Source organism: Abramis brama, assembly GCF_963993115.1.
Source record: "Abramis brama genome assembly, chromosome: 7".
In the NCBI taxonomy this organism is placed as follows: Eukaryota; Metazoa; Chordata; class Actinopteri; order Cypriniformes; family Leuciscidae; genus Abramis; species Abramis brama.
The window spans coordinates 32,489,735-32,509,569 of NC_139969.1; the positions used below are offsets into that span (position 1 = coordinate 32,489,735).

The 19,835-nt window shown below is 37.9% G+C and overlaps 1 protein-coding gene across 23 annotated transcripts in view; it reads right to left on the reverse strand.

Moving 5' to 3' along the window:
- Window positions 1-19,835, reverse strand: part of dlg1b (discs large MAGUK scaffold protein 1b) — a 116,207-nt gene that overhangs the window by 82,329 nt on the left and 14,043 nt on the right. The gene's annotated exons all lie outside the window — the stretch shown is intronic.

Here is a 19,835-nt window from a genome sequence, read left to right on the forward strand (position 1 = left end):
TTTTTGCAATTGTGGTCGCATTTTCTTTTTATTTTGGTGACGTTTTTACCCCATGAAACCTGTTTCACAAAAATAATTACCAACTCTGAAGTGTTGTACATCACTCATAACTTTTTTACTCTTGCTCTGTTGACTGAAGGCATGAAAACTAGCTGATCACAGCTTGAATTAATCAACAACTCCCAAAATGCATCTGCACTGCACAACTGGAGTTTAGTCTAAATATTTTTTCAGTCACACGCAGTAATTTTCAGTCAAATGCAACTGAAATGGGCACAATGTAGAGACCCGACTTAAGAACGCTTTTCCAAGCATGATGATGAACAGTTCCAGTTGCATTCCCATCTGAGCATGGTTCAGTAACGGTTCAATTACAAACCGGTCCCAGCCCGGATGACGAGATCATCCTCCAAAGTGCAACTCGCCAGCTCGTGTGTCACTGAGGTAATGCACGTTCTAATCCTGAATTTGTATCACCACAGTGGAAAAAGAAGCGTAGATATGCCAACTGGCCCAGAACAAAATGATTTCACAGCTACAACCGTCCGGGCGATGGTCAAAAAGAGTCTTATGCCACAAATGATTTTTTAAATCACAAGAATTTCTCTTTGCCAACCCTGCTTTTTTCATTTTGAGGATGGTTTAGAGTGAATAAGCAATTAATTCTTTCTAACTTTAAACTGGTAAAGCATATACACACAAAGAACCGCTATGATCCCTAGACCGTGGGGCACGTGGGGCAACAAATCCCATGACTGTTCTCACAATGAATCTGTTTGTGAGCAGATCTGAGAGCAGTAAAGACATTTAAGTAGTCTCTGTGGAGGTGCCAGCATCTGCACTGAACAGGTCTCATGAGAGGAGTCCTCCATCCCATTCAAACTCCCATGATACACACACCACTTCTCTGGCAAACAAAGCAAAGGAAAGCTTCCCCCTCTCCAGTTCATTTTGTTCATAATGAAGGATACCGGTTTTGTGTGATTTAGACTAAATGGGATGGAGAGTGACATCACAGCTCCCGAATTATATTTGTTGTATCTGGGGAAGGAAAATAGTTACGGTGTTTGTTTAATGGCACAAACAGAGCACAAAACGAATGGCACCGGTTTCGAGCGATTTGAATGAGGTGGAGAAGTGACATCACACAATCAAAAAACTAATGTTCAAACTCTGAAACACTAAACCAGCACAAATGTTTGTTTTTGCGGCAAACTCATTTTTTTTCCACAAATATATGGTTTGACCTGAAGAAGGACAGACGCAGGTAATCGCTCACACTCAGTCGATCTCTCTCTCTCACTCACTGTCTGTTTAGGCTTGTTTAGTGCAAACCTACAGAGCTTCTGTACAAATAACAATGGCACACAGTCTTAAGTAAAAAAGACACTTGGTGGAATTGTTATCATTATTAATTTATTTAACATTCAATACACATGCTTGAAGTGAAAAACAAGAAGGGCATAGCCTTATGCGGTTGCTTGCATTCCTCTGCGGTTGGCTTGTCAGTATCACAGTACTACAATATTGCAGTTATCGTGAAAGCCCTATTTGTAATTTTACATTACATCGCTAAAAATAATTTAGTATCCTTGTCTTGATTTAGAATCACTGACAAAATGTTTTGAAAAACATGCAAATCTTACAGTTTCCTTTAACAACGAGAGGACCACAGAAAATAAAAGTGGACAGTGAGTGCAGAGTTTTTAATGAAGAGTGGACAGCTAAATATTTTTTCACCGAAGTCCAATCAAAGGCAGTCTTATTTGCCAAAAAACCTTTGTGGTTTTCACAGAATGCAATATCAGCCGGCACTTTTCCACCAGGCACGCTAACTACGCTAGCAACCAGTAAGCGCAAGAAAGGACACTGCTCAGAGGTTAGCAGCCAATTTACAGGTTCAGCTAAATATTTTACCACTATTATTCAGTCAAGCATATTTGAAGTATCAAGTTATCAAGTTATTTGCTGCTAATTCAAATTAGCAAAGGCCAGCAGCCTTTCTCCGAAGGGGATTTTTGAAAGTATGCATGGTAGAGACTGCAAGTCTCTTGTGTCCAGAAAGCAAAAATACATTTGAACAAATGAGTTTATCACGCAGAACAGTGACTCTCCATTTACAACTAATTGGCGAAGATTCGGCCTGCGACTTAAACAAAAAAAGCTGAGTCATTTAAAGGGGTGGTTGGTTATGATTTCATTTTCTAACTTTAGTCAGTGTGTAATGTTGCTGTTTGAGCATAAACAACATCTGCAAAGTTACAATGCTCAAAGTTCAAAGCAAAGGGAGATATTTGCTTTTAAAAGAAATTGCTTCTTAAGGACTACAACAAACGGCTGGTATGGACTACACAAGCTTCCTCCCGGGTTAGTGACATCACTAAACCTAGAATTTACATAAACCCCGCCCCCGGAACACGATTTATGGATGATCAAGACAGAATTTGCTAATCAATGACTAGAAGATAACTACACATAAGCTACATAAATTTAACAACTAACCATTAGCCAGAAATGTTGTCATTTCTTCTCGAGTCTCTCCATCATTGTCTGACTCTGGTTTGAACATAGAAGCCTAAAGTTTTTTAAATCAGTTCAGTGAATGTCTATGTGAGGTAAAAGAACACAAGCTGTTGAAGCTCCGCCCTCTGTGCCGGGAACAGCAGCTCATTTGCATTTAAAGAGACAGACACAAAACGTTGTGTTTTTGCTCACCCTCAAAAAGTGATAATTTTAACATGCTATATAAACATATCTGTGGGGTATTTTGAGCTAAAACTTCACATACACACTCTGGGGACATCAAAGACTTATTTTACTTGTGAAAAGGGCATTATACCACTCCTTTAAGTTCTACTCGTTAGCACTGGACGAAAGTAACGACATCAAATAAACTGTGCAGCTCTTAATTTTTATCAGAGGGATTAATGATAATTTTGAGATCACTGAGGAGTTTTTAGCCATGGAGCTCATAAAGAGGACAACACGAGGAGTGGACTTGTATGACAGGTTGTCTGGTGTCATTGAGAGACTGAAGTTACCATGGTGTAAACTTGTGAATGTCACCACAGAAGGATCGCCAAATTTAACAGGAATAAATGTCAGGCTGCTGAAAAGAATCCAGGATAAGGTAAAAGAGGAAAACCCTGAGTTGGATGTAAATTTACCTACACTGCATAATCCACCAGGAAGTCCTATGCAAGTTTATTGCAGCTTGATCATGTAGTGAAGGTAGTCGTAAAGCTCGTCAGGGCTCCAGACTAACTTTTTTTACTAGGAGCGCTGAAGCCCCTGACTGAAAATTTTAGGAGCGCAAGCAGAAAATTTAGGGGCACACCTTAAATCAGTTTGCAATGCAATTATTCAAATTTCCCCCAAAATAACTGTAATACTGACAAATCCTTTAATAATAAATAGATTTAACGTACAGATATTACAATGTGCAGTTTTATTTTAAGTTCACAGGGCTCCTGACTAACATTTGAGGGCAGTAGCACCAGAGCCACTGAGTTCTACAAAAAATATCTGCACTGGGGCTGACAAAGCACTAAGCTTAATTTAGGGTGTAGATGAAATTAACTTTAATTATTATCATTCATAATGTCTTAATATTAATTAAAAAGCAAAACGAGTGAAAATAGCCCATAAGAATCCTACTGTTTACAATGGTAATTTAATTTTTATTTAATTAAAAAAAAAATATATATATATATATATATATATATATATATATATATATATATTTAAATAAGTGTTTAAGAGTTTTCCTACATCTTATTTTTTTTTTTTTTAGGACAATCTTTAAAGGATGAACAAAAATGAGTTGATCATCACATTAAAAATAACAAATATATGATATTATAGTTTTGAAGTGCTGGAAAAAGATGTGTAGTACTTGTAAGCGTTTGACAATACCACAGTTATGGTTAGAGTTACTACATTAAATCCATGGTGAATGTTGCTGATTTGTGGACTGAAAGCCTTCTATAAGTGTTTCTCCTGGTTTCCACATCAGCGCTGTTTGATCTGATATCTATGGATTATAACAGAGAACTCTACGCCGAATCGGAATGTTTCTCACTGGATCTCAGCGATGATGTTATTAATTCTGAGGCGAATTCAATGGATTTCTTCACTGGATCTCCAGAGTCTGGATCTCCTAGTAACAGTGTCGCATGATCGAGATCGGCCGGCGACTGGCAAGTTCGGGGCGCTGCGCTATCTATTATTGGTCCGAATTAATAAACGGTCCGTGAAGCATAAATGAGTAGCGCATTTTCGTTCCGCTTTCATTTTGTTTGCATTCACTGCTCGGCAACGTTGTGGTCGCGCCAGCGCAACCTAAATAAATATTTGGTCGCACCGGCAGGAAAAATGGTCGCAAAATGTGACCAATTGGTCGAAGTCTGGAGCCCTGCTCGTTAACTTCATACACGCAAGGGGACTTAGGCCCAATCCCAATTCTACCCCTTACCCCTTCACTTTCCTCTACCCCTCTGTTTTGCTGCGCGTTCACGTGAAGGGGTAGGGTTGTCTCGATTCGCTTTTGATTGGAGGGGTAGGGGTAGGAGGAAGGGCCAGATAGTCTTTTCGGGACCACACTTCAAACGAAGGGGTATGAGAAATGTCCCTGCATATACCTGCTACAGAGGCAACATGGCTGCCCAAGTGAAAAAGGAGACCCATAAATGTACGAATTTTTGGCATTAATAAGTATTTTAACACCAAATAATCATTTGCTTTATGTTACATTAAATCTTGTGTTCATATTTGCGGTCATGTTCTTCAAATGTTTGCAAACTTCAGAAGACAAATGTTTGTGATAAACATTGGCGCATCTCCTGTGACGTAGGCGCTAGCGACAACGTATAATAACGTGTAACAGTGTAGTAGTGGTGTCCCATTTCTTAGGGGAATATTTTCACCCCTACGCCTTGCCACTCTGTTTCGAGGAGCAAGGGTAAGGGGTAGGCGAAGGGGTATAAAATAGAATTGGGATTGGGCCTTAACCATTGTCATTAAATTCCTTGAAGAAACTGATGCTGATCACCACACTCAAACGTCCATTAGTTAAGTTTGGGGAAAGCATGTCAGCAAGTGTGGGAGCTCAAAGGCGAGATAAGCTTATTTTTGGAGTTAATGGACAAGGCTGACGATTTTCCTGACCTGAGCGACAGAGTGGCTTTGTGATTTTGCGTACACTGTGGACATATTGGCACACATGAATGTGCTGAACGAGAAGCTATGAGGGAAATATCAATTTGTGCATGACATGTATACAAATTTGAAAGCCTTCAAAGCCAAATTGACTTTATTCTCAAGACAAATTTCAAACAACACATTCGCTCATTTCTCCACACCAGCGACGCTGAAAGAGGCCCCTCAACATGCAAAGATATACAGCAAATCTCTGGACGACCTGCACAGAGAATTTTGCCATCGATTCTCTAATTTTGAAAAAATTGAGAAGTCACTTTAGCTGGTGTCCTCTGTTATTGGACTCTGAAACAGCGCCGCAGGAGTTGCAATTGGAACTGATAGATCTTCAGTGTGACTCCGTCTTAAAGGAGAGGTTCGAAGTTTTATGCTTCACTAAACGAAACCTAGTTTCCAAACATCCGACAGTTGGCACAGAAGATGCTGGTGTTGTTTGGCTCTACCAACAGTACGTGTGAGTGCTGACATTCAGCGTGATGAACATCAACAAAGCGTGCCACAGATCCCAGTTAACTGATGAACACCTGAGATCTGTCCTGAGAATTGCCACAACTAAACTGACACCAAACTTCAATGCGTTAGCAAAAAAAGGTAATCAACAACACTGTTCTCACTGAAACTGAATAAGGTAGGTAGATAATCTTTACTTTGTAGGTATTGAGTTTCACATGTAATTTATATTAGTTCACCATGCAAAAACGTACAAAAAGGGTTAAAAAAAAACATACAAAGGGTAGATTTCTATATTTCCGTGGAGTTTCAAAGATTAAATAAGTTATTCATTTCAGTCATGACATTTTTTTAAATTAAGCAGATATTCTGCAAATGAGGCTCATGAAACCTAAGCATTGTCATTACTGAATGGGCTGTTCAATATGTAGTTAAAAGATAGACACTATTTTTTATAATGATAATTATTTATACAGGGCTCTACAGTGCGCCCATTTCACTCGCACATGCGAGTAAATATTTCGGCGTGCGAACGTGAAAAAATATTTGGGCGCACTCGTGCGAGTGACACAGCATTTTTCTATAGAAACAGCTGCAAATACATAATCATGAGCATGGGCGTCAGTTTGGTCTGAAATGTGCTGGGGACAGAGACGCATTCGGAAGTGCATTTTCAGAAGTGCTGGGTACAATGACGCATTCATTTTTTTTTCTCTCTTTCGCGCAGGTTATGTTTTGAAAGACGATGTCCTGTAGCTCAGGCACTTTTTAACAGGCCCACCCAAAACTTTTACTATAGCCTATTCGAATTTTGTCAATAATTATAAAAAAAAAAATCGCCAATAAGCTCATAATTTGTGCTAAAATAGTGTTTAGTTTTAAAAACCATTTTAAAAAGCTGGTTATATTTTGATGTTTCTGCGCAAGTTCAGCAGACAGTGAGGTTCAGGTTTGTTCCGATCAGAGCTCGTGAGTGGAGAGCGCATTTCTGAATATTCCGCTCCGCTCGTTCATTCCGCAGGCTCAACCCAGATGTCCTGTTGCCTGGTTCGAAATCGAAAATATGTGGAATAAGGGCTGCTTCCGACTAAAAGTTTTTTTTTCTAGTCGACTAGTAGGCTAGTTGTTTATTTAAGTCATTCGTGGACAAATCGCCCCTTTATATTAATTTAATTACTTATAGCCTACAGGATAATGAGCGTTTACGTATAGCCGCACTCAAAGCGCACGACCGCACGCATAAAGCTTGCCACAAAGAACCGGTAAAAGTAATGATTATGAATGCGTCTAAATGTGTCTAAATACGCTGTGAATGTGCATTATACGCTGAGTTTCGGTTCGTTTATGAGACGAACTCCAGTTCACTCGCCGGCGCCTCCATGTTGTGATTCTGCTATATTTACTTATCAAATCCAGGCAATTGGTTCATGAAACACTGATTAAAATTAAGATATAATTAATACAAAACGAAATTCAATTTAAAGAAAGGCAGCTGTTCTGTTTGAGGTCTCTGTGAAAGTTTTAAAGCAGTCTTTTAGTGCCGCTTTCAAGGCGCTCACGTCCGTACCCGAGAACTGACACATTGTTTTTTCCCTCATAAATGCCAACACGAAAAATAAAATAAAATGAATATTATAATGTTTTTTTGTTGGGTCAGACGATTACCAAATTTCTCTCTCATATTGCTCCTCATAACCACTGAAAACGGTAAAAAAAAAAAAAAATTAAACAAAAGTCAAATTAATATGGACGGAAGTTAAAAGTGGTGGGTACAAAATGACTCATGACGAAATCTGGTGGGTACGCGTAAAATTTGATTTCATAGGGTCTTAAAGACTCTGAACATATGACTGTGACTATGATTCACTTTTTATTTAGTTGGACACAGCATTTGTAGAATTACTGTATGCACTACTGTATTCTTTTTATAGATGAAGACAAAACCTTGGAGCAAAATCTTGTATAAAAAAAAATATTAAGAGTAAAAAGAGATCTTAGGAGACAATGGATAGAGATCAACATTTTAAAAATAAATACTTATGAAAGGCATTATCGTCAGGACTGACCAATGGCCCGGGGATAGCGTCAAAGATACCAGTACTGTGGCATCACAAAAGTTTATCATTTGCACAATTATTGTCAATTTAAACATTCAAGCACAAGAGACGTGAAAAATAATTCAATTTGGTACTCGCGTTTAGTCTGAGAAGTGTGCGCACAGAAAACCAACTCTCAAACACCATGCGAATTGAGTGCTTTTTCCATTTCTTTATAAACTTGAACGGTCACACATAAAAACTATGTTGGCGTGTGTCCTCGTCAACACTGTCGGTTATGTCTTAAGTGAGCATAAACAGATACTGGTAGTTGATACGGTTTTCTGTTTGGCCGAAGACTTATTTTGATGGCACTGAGAACATTCATGCATCATTCATACACTCATGTGCTCTGAGAACGGCAGCGCCTGAGCACACAGCGCTCACATTCTCCAACTTCATTAGTTATGGTTACTCAATAAAACTGTTAAAGAAAGTAAATTGTATATGAAAAAGTATAGCTTTTATATTATTAGCAACAGAAACGCAAACACTATAATACTTTCTCATTTATCGTATTTACAGTCAGCATTCAGCAAATATGCGTTTTTATGATTTAAACAATTATTTGAATATCTAATAAACATTTAAATTTCACAAACCTTGCAGTCTTAGTCGAATCCATCTGTCAGATATTCTGAAGTGTGCATTTGTAGCCTGCATGAACGTGTTACGATATGCGCGACGCAGTCTGTGTGAATTGAATGCGATCGACAACTTTGAACCCTTGATTTCAAACTATGCTACGTTAAATTCAGTTCCCACCGTAACATATTCATGTGCTATATTGTAAAAAGAAAAATTCAGGATTCTTTGATGAATAGAAAGTTCTATTTCATTTATTTGAAATTGAATCTTTTGTAACATTATAAATTTCTTTACTGTAACTTTTGATCGATTTAATGCTTCCTTTTAGTGCAAAAGTATCTGTTATATCTTTTTTTTTTATATATCAAATAAATGCAGCCTTGGTGAGCATAAGAGACTTCTTTTAAAAACATTAAAAATCTTAAACTTATCTAAACTTATCATTAAAAATCTCCTAAACTTTTTGAACGGCCCCTTTAATCGTGAAAGTGAAGGTGCCCTTTCGGTCGTATCGCAGTGCCCTGCAGAACGCGATTTTTCCCCCAGAATTTGTATAACTATATCTTTAACATTATTGTTATATTTATCGTCCTTGGTGTGAACGGTCCTTTACTCCATCAGTGCTGACCAGTAGCTTCTTGGACCCAAAAACAGCAGAGTATTTTTAGATGAAGAAATACTGTGTTCCAGCTTGATATCTCAGAGCCACTAAATGCATAATTCAGCATAAAAGCACAAGGAGAATGAGAAAGCTTGGAATCTTCACCACCATGCAAAAAAATGGCAAGAGTAACAGGGACCTGAGAGACATCAGCCATGTGGTAAAAGAGTATAGCAATTCACGTTTAGATGACAATGGTGCCTCCTACTTTTATCTAAATCTATTAATGCTGAGAGACCTCTCAAGACAGACAAAGATGATGAATATTTAAAAGAAGTGATTAGCGCAGACTGTAATGCCCAGAGGAGAATGGTCCATTTCTGAACAAATGAGTCATTCATTTGCGTGGATTGAGATAATGTGTAGCATGACATTTGATGCAGGCTACGCTACGACTCCCAACCAGCCGTACTACACCATATTTAGGCGGTGCACACACACAGACACGCACACACACACACATAACTGAGCTGAATTACTTGTGTCTGTTTAATTCTTCAGGGCAGTTTATGGCTAGTTTTTTTTTATTACAGAGCTCTTTTCCACTGCTAAGCTTAATATGCCTGTAGACTATAAAAGCTGCACTGTAAACTCTGACCCTGATTAAAACGTTTCAGAGTGCATAATGTTGACAAGCAAATATCATGTGGAAGGTACAGCATCAGTAACTTGCAAAGAAAATGTTTAAGAGGAAAGTTTATGGAGGAAAAACCTCCGAATCACATGATACTAAATTCTGATAAATGTATAAGGTGTAAATAAAAGTATTTTCTGAGGACAGTGAGAAAGCCAAAGATGTATTAAAAGTTTTCTGACTTTGCCTCCTGGTACTGGGTGAAGTCGATGCAAAGCCCACATGGAAATCTATGTGCTTTTAACTGCAAGTCTGACATGCCCTGAGGCTGGCACCAACCAGAGGAGACATGAGAATGAGCAGTCATGCATGCAGAAAACATGCATGACTCCACACAACTGGAGCCCGTCTTCTGTGAAGCCTCGCAGTCTGAACGAGGAGAAGAGACAGAAAGAGAGAATTCCCACACAGGGACACAAACGCCGCTCTCTTGTGCCTCGAGCAGAAATAGCCTCATCTGCAACATTTCTGACAACAGAAGCTCATAGGTTATTCATCAGTTTACTTAGAAATGTCATTGGTGGAGTCTATATTTAGGAATGATAAATTTTAAGTGTATGCAGTAGCTGAAAATAAATATTTATCACAGTAAACAGTCCAGAAATGAAGTAAACATTCAGCGATTTGTGTGTACAGTTCAGTGCAAAACGTTACTCCATGCTGAGCCAAAATTCAGCTTGCACTGCAGTGCAATACAACTTTATTTACATAGTCATCAAAGGTCCAGCTCGAGACAGCTGTGCTTCATTCATACAACATTTTGCTAATGTGACCACGCATTGATAATGAAAAAACAATGAAAATGTATTCTTCTCACACCATGGATGATAATATAACAGAAAATACTGTAAGTACTACACATCAGACGCTGTTCTGGCCCAGTCACAATGACGGCCTCATACGGTCCAGTTTCCCAAACCAAGAGACACACAATGCAGAATTTTCAAATATAATAATATACTGGCTCAAATCATATGAAAACCGTTTTATTACTACAAAAAGTTCCACAAATTAACACAATATTCAATATGCTTGCTATTCATGTATTGTTGATAAATAGTCCAATATGACCCAAGCAATAGGTATTTCAGCCCACAGTTAAGAGAGACAGTACTAGAGATCAAAGACAGGACGTCAGCCTCATGAAGGTCAAGATCAATGACAGAAGACCCTTGAGATAAACGGCTTTAAAGCAGGATGGGAAAGACTTGCATACAAAACACCAGATATTGTCAAGACTTCCTGCTGCCATCTTTCTTTCTTCAAACAAATCAGCAAAAAAAGAGCAATTCAGCATTGCGTGTTCAGTCATCTATGAACAGATATAATGGCATAAAGTGCTGTAATGAAGGAACTGAACAACAGCCCAGTGCACTACAGGGGGAAGAAAGTGCAGAAGTTTCATGACATCACACCAGTGGTAATATAATCAGCCATTTTGGACAGCACGTCCCTTAAGCTTTTGATATTGTTGGTACATGGGGGTACTAGGAAAGAAGACATGTGATGTCTCTGATGGTAAGTCTCATGCTCATGGGCAGGCTGCTTCTGGATCATATGGGCTCAGTAGCTCTGCTTGGCGGAAAGGAGAGCACTGAGGCCCAAAATATGGGGATGATATAAATCATAATATCTGGATGGAATGAGTTTAACAAAAACAGCACATTGTCTTAAACTTGAGTAGATGACCTAAAAACAAAAGCTTCAAGATGCTGAGCAAAGCCAGATAACCAAACAGGTGCTGCTGAGAATCGGTTAAATCAGGGCCGGGCCGTGTTTTTTTATTTAAAAAAAAATACTATTTATAGTATTTCTAGTATAGAATACTATTTTAATACTTTTAATTTGAAATATTACAAAAAATGCAACTCGCAGACTTGACAGATGGCCAATTTCACATGACTAAATTAGCATTATAGCCAGATTTTTTGACAATGTGAATGAATAAAGACAAAGGTAATGAAATGTAATGAATGAACAGTTTATCTAATTGCATAATAGTTAGACGATGCTAGTAACTACATGATTTGAAATAGCTAGCTAACAGAGCTGTACGGTTAATCGTTAAAAGATTGCGATCTTTGGCAACAAGTGACTGTTAAAAAATGCATTGCGAGAGCACTGAATCATTTAAGAGATTCATTCAAAAACACTGATCCATCTAATAATAAAACAAGTGAAATCTTTATGAGTTAGTCATTGATTCATTAATTCAAAACAAAACAAAACAATTCAATATTTTTAAATAGACTGCAGCAATCAACATTTTTGTAATAACCTCTAGTAAATTACATGTTATTTTGTTTAATTGTCTATTCAGAATCATGCAGATCTGGTGTGAGTATATGAACACAATAATGATCAGTGGAATTGACTGCAATGCAAGGGGCATCATGTAAAATCTTGCCTATAGGGCAGCAAACTGATCAGGGCAAGCCCTGGGTTAAATACAAGGCAATGACAGGGACACTGAAGAGTGCTCAATCAATAAGGTTTTTCAAATGGCAGATTGACATTTGGTCCCCCAATCTCGAATATTTGGTTATATTGTTGGTTAAACAAATATATTGTCCAAAGAAACAAAAAATAAATCTTATTATAATAATTATTATTTAGTAGACAATAATAACAACAATAAAAATTAAAGCTGCAAGCAGCATAATACTGCCATAACTATGTAATTAGTAAAGTACTGCATGTACACAGAAGAAAAAAAACAACAACTATAATGCAGTAAATGCAATCACTCAGATGGTCCAGTAAATCATCGTTAATCTGTGCGCTTACCTTGGTAGTAACAATACAAATGCAGTCCATTCTCTCATATCGGACAGAGACCTCGCGCCTCTCAGCATCTCATTCTTTAACGAGAATCACGCTGAATCCGTTCATAAATGCGGAGCTCACCGCTACTCCTCAAGGAACGAGAGAAAAATAACAGCCATCCACGTGTTTGTATTTGCTCTCCATGTTGGCCATGCCGATGAAGTTCGCGAGAGAGAGAGAGAGAGAGAGAGAGAGAGAGAGAGAGAGAGAGAGAGAGAGAGAGAGAGAGAGAGAGAGAGAGAGATGCGCGCACGTTTCCAAGTGAACCCGAAGGAGCATCAGCGAGAGCGCGTTCATCCAGCATCTCACTAATTCAACTCTGCAGAGTGAATAACTTTACTTTATTGCGACTATAAACCAATATTTAAAAAACCGCTGTAGACAACGTCTGTCTTTCTGGAAGTGCGTGCCCGCATTCTTGGATTCTGCGAAAAAAAGAAAAAAAAAAAGAAAAAAAAAAACATCGACAGGAGACCTTTACGAAAGGATCATTGTCTAAAACGCTTTTTTCTTCACGCCAGAATGCTTCTTTTTTTTCTTTTTTTTTCGCGTTGTCTAATATAGAGATAACAATATTCAGCGGTCCCAGACATCTAGGCTATATGTAATCAGCATCAGATTAAATCAAAAAAGTCTTTGCGACATATTTGAATGTCCATGGAGAATTGCGACCCATGAACAAACTTTAATACATTGTAAAATTATGTTTTTAATTAGCAAGCAAAAAAAAAGGAAAAAAAAACTTGTTTCATTGTAAAAAATAATATCTTCAAATAAAAAATAATATCTCTGTTAGTTACAATTGTTTGATGAATGGCTCTTCAGGATAATCAAAACTTCCGGAATTTACCTGAACCTTATTATGCTAGTAAAGTGTTGTACATTTTCTGAACATTTAAAAATTTCACTGCAATATAAATCATTCTGAATGTGCCACTGTAAAGACTGACACCAGAGTAGATTTGAAAGTGACAACTGATCCAGGAGAGAGAAATCCAGACACCCCACAGAGAAAGTGTTTTGGCAGAACTCAAGCATGTTCCCAGCAGAAGCGGCCCAACCATCAGTCACCTCACACACATTTTAACACTGAGCTGGCGGTGTAAAAGCAGCCTTTTATAGCACATACTGTAGATTGCCCTGAAATGCAGTGTAAGAATAAATATTTGATGTGCACAGTGATCAGCCCTTCCCTTCAGAAGCAGCCTCTACTAGTGCACACTGCTGTTGCATAAAGGTTTCTGGACCAAAGAAAACAAAAAGAACACTGGGTAACCTAGTTTCCAACAAAATAGTGCTATGAAGTCGGAACTTGGCCGGTGGAAAGCACTTAGAAACGGCCAACATTTCCTCTGACTTGTGAAAATGAACGTTGATTTACAAATACACATTCATCGCAAACATTTTTTAAACATCCAAGTAATTAATTCAGTGTCTCAACACCATTATGACCTGCTTTTTATACAATGGTAAGTTAAATAAGTCCACACGTTATATTTGTTAATAGTACAATAACGAAACATACTGAACATAAGAAAGGGATCCCAACATTTTTTTTTTTTTTTTGTCTGTTTGTTTGTTTGTGCATTTAAGTTTTATGTTATTTTTACCACACTGACCTGTATTTTTAATTTTTAATTTAAACTGACATTATATCGACACTCTACTTCTAAACATTAGGGGCACTATTTTAAGGATCTAAGCGCATGGTCTAAAGCGCACGGCACAAGTGCACAAATCCTCAAGTCTGAATCCACTTTTTAACGACGGGAAAAATAGTCGTCGCGTCCGGCGCATAGTCTAAAAGGGTTGTCTCTATTCTCTTAATGAGTAATGGGTGTGTTTTGGGCGTAACGTGCAATAAACCAATCAGAGTCTCATCTCCTCTAACGAGGAAACGGATCTGCTCATGCGCAAGGTTAAAGTGCAAGCAGACCATCTATTCTACGGGATAAAGTGTACGCGCGTTGTGGACCCGCCTATAGGCACACATTACTAACACGCTCTTTAAATAACAAAAAAAATATTCCTGGACTTTAGACCAGGTTTCAGTTGGTCAATGGCGCAGTCTATTTCAGTTGCCTCAAAATAGCAACGCGCCAACAATGCGCCTGAACACACCTCGTTTTCAGACCAGCGCACAAATGGTTGCATGGTCTCACAATGGTCTCATGGGCGCACAAATGGTCGCAAATGCATTTGCTACTTAAACAACGTGGTGCAGGACGGGAAAATGATAACTGTGTCAGGCTGAAACTAGCAAAAAACACTTGTGTCGCACCTGGCGCTGCATTGCACCGGAAGTATGATAGGGCCCTAGGGGTTTTTGGTTCAAGACCAGCAGGCTGTCGGGGTGTGGAGCAGCTTCAGACCAAGCACCAGCACCCTGTCGGTGGAAACAACCAATGTTGGGGGAAGTTCCTTTTAAAAGTAATGCTTTACAATATGGCGTTACTCCTTCAAAAAAGTAACTAATTGCGTTACTTAGTTAAAGGCACACTATGCAAGATTTGTACCTTAATATAACAGCTTCGAAGTCATTTCGATGGTAAACCAACTCGTAGTAGGGCGAATCATCCCGATAGCAAAGCAGGGGGGGACACCGCTGGCAAAACCAGCAATGCAGGTTTGAGAGGTGGCGCCCCACCAAATCTCACGAGAATTAGGGGTGTCGAAATCATTTCTACGATGCATCGCGATGTAGACGAGGACGATTCGGTATCGGTTCAGTAATAGACCATAACCGATTATAATGTACTGACGCTTTTCTGGGGTCATTTGTCACGGTAGCATACAATGGCAGAGGGAGGTGAGACACGAGTGCGAGTAATTAAAAATGCTCCAACTATTTTAAAAGCCTACATCTGGGCTTAAGCACGACCTGCAGAAGACACGCGCTGTGTGCGCTCATGTCACGCACAAATAAAATATGCAGCAAGTAATACCACTAACTTGATAAACCACGTTATCTGTTTTCACCCCGAGCTGTTAACGCCTGGCAGAGTCTGACTGCTTTAGAGTAAACGGATGAGCTCCAACGTCACCCAAATCCGCAGCCAAAAACAAATCATCTACCCACCCCAATAATTTTCTGCACCCGATGGTCAAATTACAATTATTCTTGTGTTGTTACGCGTGATTATAAATGGATGATCGTCACCTTCAACAGCGGACTCGGCGACGATTGATGCGCGCATCTCTAATGGTAACATAATACACTGATGAATGAGCGCTGCTTTTAAATGAACATTTCTTTAAAACAAAATTGATTTGACAGAATTTCATTTCTTAATGGTATAAACAGGCTTTACTCCCTTGAAACTTAAACTGGAATGTCACTGCGACTTCCCAAACAGGCGAACGCACACATCACTTGTGAAGTAAAATTGAAAATCGAGGATGCAGTGCATTTTTTTCACCTGTGCAGGGCTTGCTGGTTTGTTTGTTGTATAACAAAAGTTCTTATCAAATGTAAAGGTCCTTTCACACCAAGGGCCAGATTTACTAACAGTTTGAGCCAGCGCAAAACCTTTTTTTGGTGTTAAAGAACTTCTGTCAGGATTTACGCAGTGAAAAATTAGCACTGAAAAGGCATGCAGAGGGTTATTTTTCCGGCTGACCTTTTTGCATATGCATTTGTAGGAGTTTCCCTTTGCGATGCCCAATTTATAGGAGAGTATTAAAATTAATAATAATGCAAGGTGATTTACTAAGGTTTGTGCTAGTCAATTTACTGGTATTTGTGCCATTATGTAATGCCCAAAAAAGCATGTCTTAAACAAGACGGTAATTTGTGCTGCTCTTGGTGGATTGAGTCATTAGGGAAATTATCCAGCTGCGTCTGGGTTCTTCTTTAACTTGCGCGTCGTCAGGAGATCACTTCCGATGTATCTCAACATGGGGACAGGGTGTGTGTCAGTCAATACATGGAAAAAGTAACTTGCATTACTTGTTTGAAAAAGTAACTTGCGTACTTGTAATGTGTTTCCCCTCAAGACTGCCCACAATTAGCCTTGTTATAAAGTAATGACACAAACCTCTTAGCCTCTCAGAATATAAATACATTACCGTCTAAAAAAGTTCTTCCATTATTGGACCCTTTTCACATTACCAAGTTTGGAACATAGAAGTAAACTATACATAAAATATTTCTATAGAGGTACATGGGACATCATACCAAATATTATTTTTGTGTTTCCATTTTTCCAGCGGTAAAAGAGAAATATACAATTGCATTTCTATGACTTTGGAAAGATGGATTGTGCCAGTCAAAAGAGAAAAATTTACAGTCACTATCTCAGCAGCTGTATTAGAAATCCCTTCGCAAGTACTGTAGAATATAACACAAAGTGTTATAAATGTACAGTTAAAAAAAAAATGTAAATGTTATAAACTTTGCTACATTTATGATGTTAAATATTGCATCAGAAATTTGTAATCAAAGTCTGTGTAATGAGTCCATAGTGAAATTTTGTTTGATATCAGGTACAATCATAAGACAATGCGAATATAAAATACACATTTTGCTGGTACATATAAAAAAAACATTAATCATACAGTCCTTGAATAAGAGATTTAAATACACATTGGTAAAAGGATTTTTAAACTTACAACACCAAATTGACATTTTCACAAGCTTTAACTTATTTTATGAAATTATTATATTAAAGAGCACAATTTAATAATCATGTAATTAAAAATCCAATTCCACAAATCATTAAAAAAAAGTTATCAGCTAATCGGCTGATCGCATTCAGAAACAAATGTGTCACATTTTGAATAAAGTTTCAGCATTGTGAAAATGCAACCCACAGCTTGGCCACCAAAACTTGGTATCCCACCGATAATGCTATGACCTATGTCCAGAGAAGACCCATGAGGCGAGCCTAAATGAATGAGGGCGCAATGACCCATGAGTCCCTCTATTCTTGGAGCAAACCCCGTCGACGAGGGTAGGAGGAAATGAACGGCCCAGACATGCGGCCATGGGGGATGCCCAACCCACCAGACCCGTGCCGGTGTGATACTCACTTGGTCCAGCTCACTGTGGGAGGATTTCGCTTTAGCGAGCACAAGAAGGATTTCATTTAGGAGGGGAGAGTCCTGAGAGTGGCCATTTTATTAACACAGAAAGAAACAAGAGGGAAAAGAGAAAGGACATTGAAATACACAGCAGAGGTGCGAGTTTAAAGTTTATTTAAAATTACCTACATTCCACTAGTATGAAGTTTAAAAGCTTGGCAATAGGCAACAATTAATATTTTGTTTGTATAAAACAAAATATTAGAAAGCCCTGTAAGTTAGAGCTGAATGAGAAGAATTATTCTGAATACGTGATTATTGCGTTAATGGTATAACGGATCATCCCAAGTCAATTTTTCAGGCTCTGGCAGTTCAAACCTCAGATTTACAGGTTTTCTAAGTGATATTTACAGTAACAAGTTTAGAGAATCAGATCAGCTTATTGACTAACTCACTTATAGAAATGTAAACACCATTTGGTCTTAAGACACTGGTCAGTCTGAGAATGTTGTAACTGAGATATTAGTCAATCAGTTGAGTTCCTTTTTCCCAACTAAGCTAATGACTGGATCCAATAATCTGTTCTTTTATAAATATACTCAAAGTGAGTGTTCATGTTGTACACGTCTACACACTGCAGGCAGGTGGTGGTGTTGTGACAGACTGATCCAAACATGCAAACTACATCAACACTGTTTACACAATGTTTTTTATGGAAAGACACCAAGAATGTGGTCTGACAAGTCACTAACTAACATCACTTATTGTTATTACAAGCGATCAATTCATCTAATTTTGTAGAACTCTGAGAAGCTAGGCACAACGCATGTTTATTTATATATAATCTTTTTAGTTCTTTCACAATTGTCAGATGTTATAGTTGAGCAAAACTTGTTTAGTAACCTTTAGTAAAACAAACTGTATCCACACTTACAAGACCATTGCGCTTTAGATTATGGGAGGCACTTCCGGTTTGGGGATGTTCCACTCAAAAAGACTTAAATCATTTCAAATCATAAGGTTATGCTACAAGTAATCCTTATCCGACCAGTTTGACTGAATGAGCTGTAAAATTTCCTTCATGTGTCATGGTAACAAGAATATATATGGCAAGAGCTCTTTTCAGTCGCTGAATTCTTTTCCTCCTTTCCTCTTTTTTCCTTTGTATTCCACTGTAACATTATGAAAAAAGACAACATAATACTGCGCATTTGTGGTCTGCTCTCCCAATTTAATTTATGATATATCCCATGAATAATTCACTGGAATGCATTAAAATCTCCCCAAATCCTCGCATCTCTTTCCAGGTTTGTTTAAATACAATATCTATTGTCTATCAAAATGATGAAAATCACTTTGAAATATTATTACTTAATGTTCCAGTTAATGCACATTTTTTATTTGATTTTTAACATGTATACTGCTGCGGAAATAATCGATCTTTTGGGGTTATTAATGGCCTGTGCTAGTAATTTGTTAGTGCTTTTACACTTTTAAATATCCGATGGTTGAAGGGTGAGTAGAATAATATCATCTCGTTATACCCAGTTTTTGTAAATGCGTATTGCGTTTACAGAGAAAACTTTTCACTGATTGTCATGGGGCGTATGAAAAAGGTAGATAACTTCTGGAGTTACCTTAGACTGCCAAAGCTTATCTACACAGCAAGTAAACTAAAAATAGTAGTATGAGTGTTTCTTCAACTATGCACAACAATGGACATTGAGGAGAACTCTTTCATTACAGTGTTTTATAGCATTCTATGGTAGAATGACATTTGAAACTGGGAATGAACTTTGGAAACATCCTGAATCCTTTGTCTTGCCATAAAGATATGTTTCATGGCATGTTATGTTTCCTTAAAACACACAATTTCATTATGTAAGAATAAACATTTGATACACTTTCTATGTTCACACTATTAGCATAATTTGACAAAATTGCAGCTTGATTATAAATGATGCAAAATAAAAATGGTTCACAAGTGATATTTACCATGCTTTTTACTATTAAATTAAAGATAATTATTGGTGTGTAATGGTGTGTAATGAAGCTTACAAAACCATGTATAATAAGTTTACTATTTTTTGCATGTAGTACTAGTAGTATGCATTGTGAACCTTTGATATTTTTAACTAAAAGAGAAATAAAACTGACTGGAAGAGTCAATTGTTATGTTCCCTTTTCCTCTCCATGCCCAATTTTTTCTCCACATTTTTCAAAAGTGTGGTGAGAAATGACCAGCGCTGAAATACTTTTTCAAGACACACAAGCAAACATCAAGCAGCAAAAGTCTGAAGGTATCTGCATATCTACTCCTAAACTCAAAAGAATTATGAAT